The sequence below is a fragment of the Macrotis lagotis genome, chromosome 1, assembly GCF_037893015.1.
Source record: "Macrotis lagotis isolate mMagLag1 chromosome 1, bilby.v1.9.chrom.fasta, whole genome shotgun sequence".
NCBI classification, from domain to species: Eukaryota; Metazoa; Chordata; class Mammalia; order Peramelemorphia; family Peramelidae; genus Macrotis; species Macrotis lagotis.
In genome coordinates this window covers 518047291-518052932 of record NC_133658.1, presented here as the reverse complement: position 1 = coordinate 518052932, position 5642 = coordinate 518047291, and the positions used below count along the sequence as shown (strand labels likewise).

The following is a 5642-nucleotide window of genomic DNA, read 5'->3' as shown; positions in this document are numbered from 1 at the left end:
CTACTGAGCTATTGATAAATTTTGTAATTGAAAGGTAATGATGTAACCATGAAAATTAACAGAATCTATTTGAGCAGTCATTATTGGGTCAAAATTCATGTAAACCAACCATTGTCTTATTTAAAAAAGTAAATTGTAAGGTGGGAAATGATAATGGTTTTTCCCCCCATAAATCCGGTAAGGTATTATGGGTATATCATTAGTTAAATCAAGCTCTGGACCTTCTTTATGGGATAAAACAAAAGGAATAAGTTCTCCTTGGGAGATAATACCATCATTTCATTGTGACTGGTTGTTTTTAAATAAGCATGTAAATATAATCTTTGAACCAGGTACTCCTGACTCCAGGGCCAGTGCTGTATCCACTGAGCCACCTAGCTGCCCCATGGGAATTTCTTTATACCAGTGCTGTTAAATAAAACCTGTGTAACCTTGAGAAAGGTTGTACCTTTTCTCTCAAGGTCTCAGTTTTCTTATCTGTAATAAAATGATAAAGTAGGAATGGGGAAGCTCAAGTGAGTGCTCTTCTTCCCTCCAGAGACATTGCGATATAAATGATAGAAGACTGCTATTTAGACATAGAAGTTCAAGCCTCTTCCATTTTCTGGTGGCCTCAAAAGAAGCTTCTGAACAAAGACCAAAAGGAGAGAGGCAGAAAAGGAATAAATGATTGTACCTGGTTCTTTGTTTCTCTTGCTTAGGTTGCATGGAGAAGAGGTGGGAAAGGTAGGAAATGCATTGGTGGAGGATAGGGAAAGACTCAGAACTACTTTCTAGGGGAGGAGAACAGAGCCTAGAGTAGGCAGACAATACAGAAGCCCAAGAAACATATACATTCAAGACTTGATCAGGGTTAGTCACCCACAGCAGAATCTAGTCCAGAGTTTCCCTCTCTTCTTTGCCTAGAATAAACAAGGGAAAATTCCAACAGGAGTTTAGAATAAACAAGGGAAAATTCCACCAAGAGTTTAAATTCATTTCTCTGTTCCAATTTGACTGATTGAGAGGAAGGACAAAGAGAAAGACAAAGTCAATTTCTAACAGTTGTGGTCATTAACAGTGATTTTATTTTATACGTTGAGGTTGGGATTATTCAACTGAAAAGGAAAGTCAACCCAGAGAAAAATAGGCATGCAAGTCAGTCAGAAGGAGTCTGACATAGTTGCTATTCCTCATATATGAAACTCTTATCTCTGGAGTCCATGCCTCCCTCTAGATGTCCCTCATATCTAGAGTGCTTTCTCTTTTCATCCTTATCTACATACTTCCTTCAAGACTTACCTCAATTCTATTTTTTGAAGTGACCTTTCCTTCCTTCCTCTAACTTCTATTTAAAAAAAATATATTTTATTAAATATTTCCTAAAACATGTAATTTTTTTCTAATGATTTTTTCAATTTTGAATTTCAAATTCTTTCCCTACTTCTGCATGTCCCCAACTTGAGAAGGTAAGCAATTTGATTTAGATTATATGTGTGCAGTAATGCAAACATATTTCCACATTAACCATGTTGCAAAAGAAAATAAAAACAGAACAAAATACAATTGTTTTTTTAAAGATATATTTCAATCTGCAGATCAGTTATCACTCTCTCTCAAGATGGATAGTATTTTTCATCAGAGGTCTTTAGTCTTTTAATAAGACTAACAAAGCCTTTCACAATTAATCCTTATAATATTGCTGCTACTGCATACAATGTTCTCTTGATTTTGCTGATTTTGCTTAGTTTGAGTTCAAATAAGCCTTCTCAGGTTTTTCTGAAAACATCCTGCTCTTCATTTCTTATAGCATATTACCATTCCATCATAGCTTGTTATGTATTTCCTCATTTGAAAGAAATTTCGAATTCTTTGCCATCACAAAAAAAAGGAGATGCTATATATTTTCTACAAATAGGTCCTTTCCCTTTTTCTTTGATTTTTTTAGGGATATAGATCAAGTATAAGTATTGCTGGTCAGAGAGTATTCACACTTTAATAGTTCTTTGGGTATAGTTCCAAATTGTTCTGGAGAATGGTTGGACTAGTTCATAACAGTGTATTAGTGTCACATTTTTTTCTACATCCTCTTCAGCATTTGTCAGTTTCCTTTTTTTTGTCATGAAATCCAATTTGATAGGTATAAGGTTATATTTCAGAACCATTTTAATTTGGATTTTTCTAATCAGTAGTAATTTAGAGCACTTTTATGTGACTATTGATAGCTTTGATTTCTTCTCCTGAAACGTCTTGTTCATTTTCTTTGGCCATTTATCATCTGTCAAATGTTTCTTATTTTTATAACTTTGATGTGGCTCTCCATAGATTTAAGAAATGAGACAATCAGAGAAATTTGCTGTAAATCCTCCCCTACCCCACCCTGGCCCAGTCAGTTTTCTGTTTTCTTATAATCTTGACTTTATTAGTTTTGTTTGTAAAAAATCGTTTTTAATTTCATGTAATTTTTACTTTCTATGATCCTCTCTATATTTGTTGGGTCATAAATTCTTCTCTTATTCATAATCTGACAAGTACATTTTACCACGTTCCCTTCAATTAATTATGATATGGTTGTTGGTGTTGTCAGTTTTCACTTTTCAAAGAAATACAGCTATGGAAGGTGGTACAAAACTAGAAATCTCCAAGAACTTTTCTCAAAACAACTTTGAATGAAGTCTTTAAATAGATCCTAAAATAATAGAATACACACACACACACACACACACACACACACACACACACACACACAGAGTCATTGAAACTACATTTCAGCAAGATATCTTTGAGAAACTTCAAGAAAAGGTCTGTGTCATGTGAAAGTGTAGCCAGTGTAAGCAAGAGAGGTGAGAAACCAGCAAGAGGCTTTTAGATACAACACAGCTCAGGTCCTGCTGCAGTTCTGATACCAGCTCAGCAGTCTAGCAATCAGAGAGCAAGCCAAACCCTGGAAAATTGGTCTGGTATTAGGCAACCCCAACTTAGGAAGCAAACCAGGAACTCCTGAAATGCCAGAGCAGAAAACCAAGGACAAATCCTCCATTCCATAGCACAAAAAGTTTGGGTCTATGTACTCTATACCACAGCAGAGCTCAGCTATCAAAATGAGTAAAAACAAATAAAAAAAATTCTAACTTTAGACAGCAACTACTCTGATAGGGATGATAAAAACATCATATCAGAAAAGGAAAGTAGTGTCAAAATGACTACATGTGAAGCCTCAAAAGGGATTTATGAATTGGCTTCAAATCCAAAAAAGACTTCTTATAAGAACTCAAAATGAATTTTAAGAACCAAAGTAAAAGAAAAATGCAGAAAAGAGCTGAGAGTCATGCAGGAGAATTATTAAAAATTGCCTGAAGAAAACAATAATTTTAAAAGTAAAATTAAATAATTGGAAAAGAAAACACAAAAGCTAACTGAATAAAATAAAACTCTAAAATCTAGAATTGGACCAATAGAAATGATTGACTCTATGAGTCATCATGGTCCCATCAAGCAAAACCAAAAGGCTAAAAGAAGAAGAAAATGTAAAATGACTTACCTAGAAAATAGATCCAAATTATAGGTTTACCTGAAAACTACAATCAGAAAAAAAAGTCTGGGTACTATTTTGCAGAAACTTATCATGGAAAATGGCACTAATATCCTAGAACAGGGCTATCCAAAATGTGGCCCACCATGCAATTTTATGCAGCTCTCTGAGGGTTTACTAAATTATTTAGTAAATGAAGCCAAGCTATCACAGAGCTGTCACTAAAATGGCAAATCAAAATATATTGTCTATTATTTCAATAAAAACTTTTAAAAGTAAGGTTGGACAGCAATTTCCTAGATCAAAAAGTAAAATGGTCCTTGAAAGAATACACCAATCATCCCCAGAAAGAAATCCCAAAATAAAAATCCAAGGGATATTGTAACGAAATTTCTTTTTCTTTTCATTTTATTTAAGGCAATGGGGTTAAGTAACTTTCCCAAGGTCACATAACTAGGCAATTATTAAGTGTCTGAGGATGGATTTTAACTCAGGTCCTTCTGACTCCAGGGCCAGTGCTCTATTCACTGTTCCACTTAGCTTCCCTGTAACCAAATTTCAATGTCCTCAGATAAAGAGAAAATACGCAAGCAACCAAAACAAAGCAAGTTAAATACCAGGGAGCCACAGTCAGTATTTTGTGCTATCAGAATTTCATCAATAAAGGATTAGAGGAAGTGGAATGTGACTCTGGAGGGCAAAGGAACTTAACTAACAACCAAAAATCAACTACCCTGAAAAATTCAGTATTTTCTTTCAGAGGAAAAGATTGATTTTCTTTTCTTTTCTTTTTTTTAATGACCATCAGGTTACAGATATTTATTCTTTTCCTTTACTGATAGAATCAGCAAATTTGTTGAACTCCTCTTTCTGCTGCTCTTCCAGAGCATTGAGAATGATGCCCATGGGGATTTTCTTCAAACCTTCCATTTCATTCTCAAGTTTGTTCTTGTCATTTTGAAGTCTCAAAGAAGCATGGATGAACATCAGCAGCAGAGAAAACATGATTCCAAATATGAAAACCATGACCCTGACAAAGGAGATGAGGAAGTAACTGGAGAGCATGACCACCAAAGGTTGTGGGGTACTGCTTCATCAGGTGGCGAAGGATATCTTTATGTTATCTTTATGCAGGGCAGCCAACATGAAGCCAATGAACACTGGTAGCACCACCAAGCCCCCCAGAATCATGTTGAGGGGACTCAGGAACCCCACGATGAAGATCACAATGGCCACCACCACCAAGTAGTTGGTCTGGTAGAGCAGGTTGCTGATCACTCTGTTGTTCCATTTGGAAATGTCCCTGAAGTCTGGGTGTGCGAAGTGGTCAGAGCCAGGGAAGAAGTCTTCCCAGGCCAGGAGATCCGGAAAGTTGAACATTCATGGTGGCTGGAGCTGGAGCTGGGCTGGGGCTGGCACTGGAGCTTGGCAAGTCCAGGGTGGCGGATGGGGGTCCTAGAATCTGAGTCCTGTATCTGAAGATCAAACCTTTTGTTCAGCTCTGGCCATTCCAAAAGGAACCTTTGAAATTCCCCTGGTTCATTGAAAGTCCATCTTTTTCCCTGGAAGAGGACATTCAGCCTTGCTGGGTAATTCATTCTTGGCTGCATTCTAAGCTCTTTTGCCTTCCGGTATATTGTATTCCAAGCCCTACGAGATTCCAATGTAGTTGCTGCTAAGTCCTGTGTGATCCTGACTGCAGCTCCACAATATTTGAACTGTGTCCTTGTGGCTGCTTGTAATATTTTCTCTTTGACTTGGGAGTTCTGGAACTTGGCTATAATATTCCTAGGGGTTGGTTTTTTGGGATCTCTTTCTCTGGGGGATTGGTGGATTCTCTCCATTTCTATTTTGCCCTCTGCTTCTAGAATATCAGGGCAATTTTCCTGTAGTAATTCTTTGAAAATGATGTCAAGGCTCTTTTCCTGATCATGACTTTCAGGTATCCCAATAATTTTTAAATTATCTTTCCTAAGTTTGTTTTCCATATCAGTTGTTTTTTCAATGAGATCTTTCACATTTTCTTCTAATTTTTCATTTTTTTGGTTTTGAAGTATTGATTCCTGAATTCTGTTAAATTCATCAATCTCCCTGAATTCTGTTCTTTGTCTGAAGGATTTGTTCTCCTCAG

The 5642-nt window shown here is 36.4% G+C and overlaps 1 pseudogene; it reads right to left on the bottom strand.

Moving 5' to 3' along the window:
- Positions 1–4330: 4330 nt before the first annotated feature.
- On the bottom strand, positions 4331–4891 carry LOC141505076 (PRA1 family protein 3 pseudogene; annotated as a pseudogene).
- Positions 4892–5642: the final 751 nt, after the last annotated feature.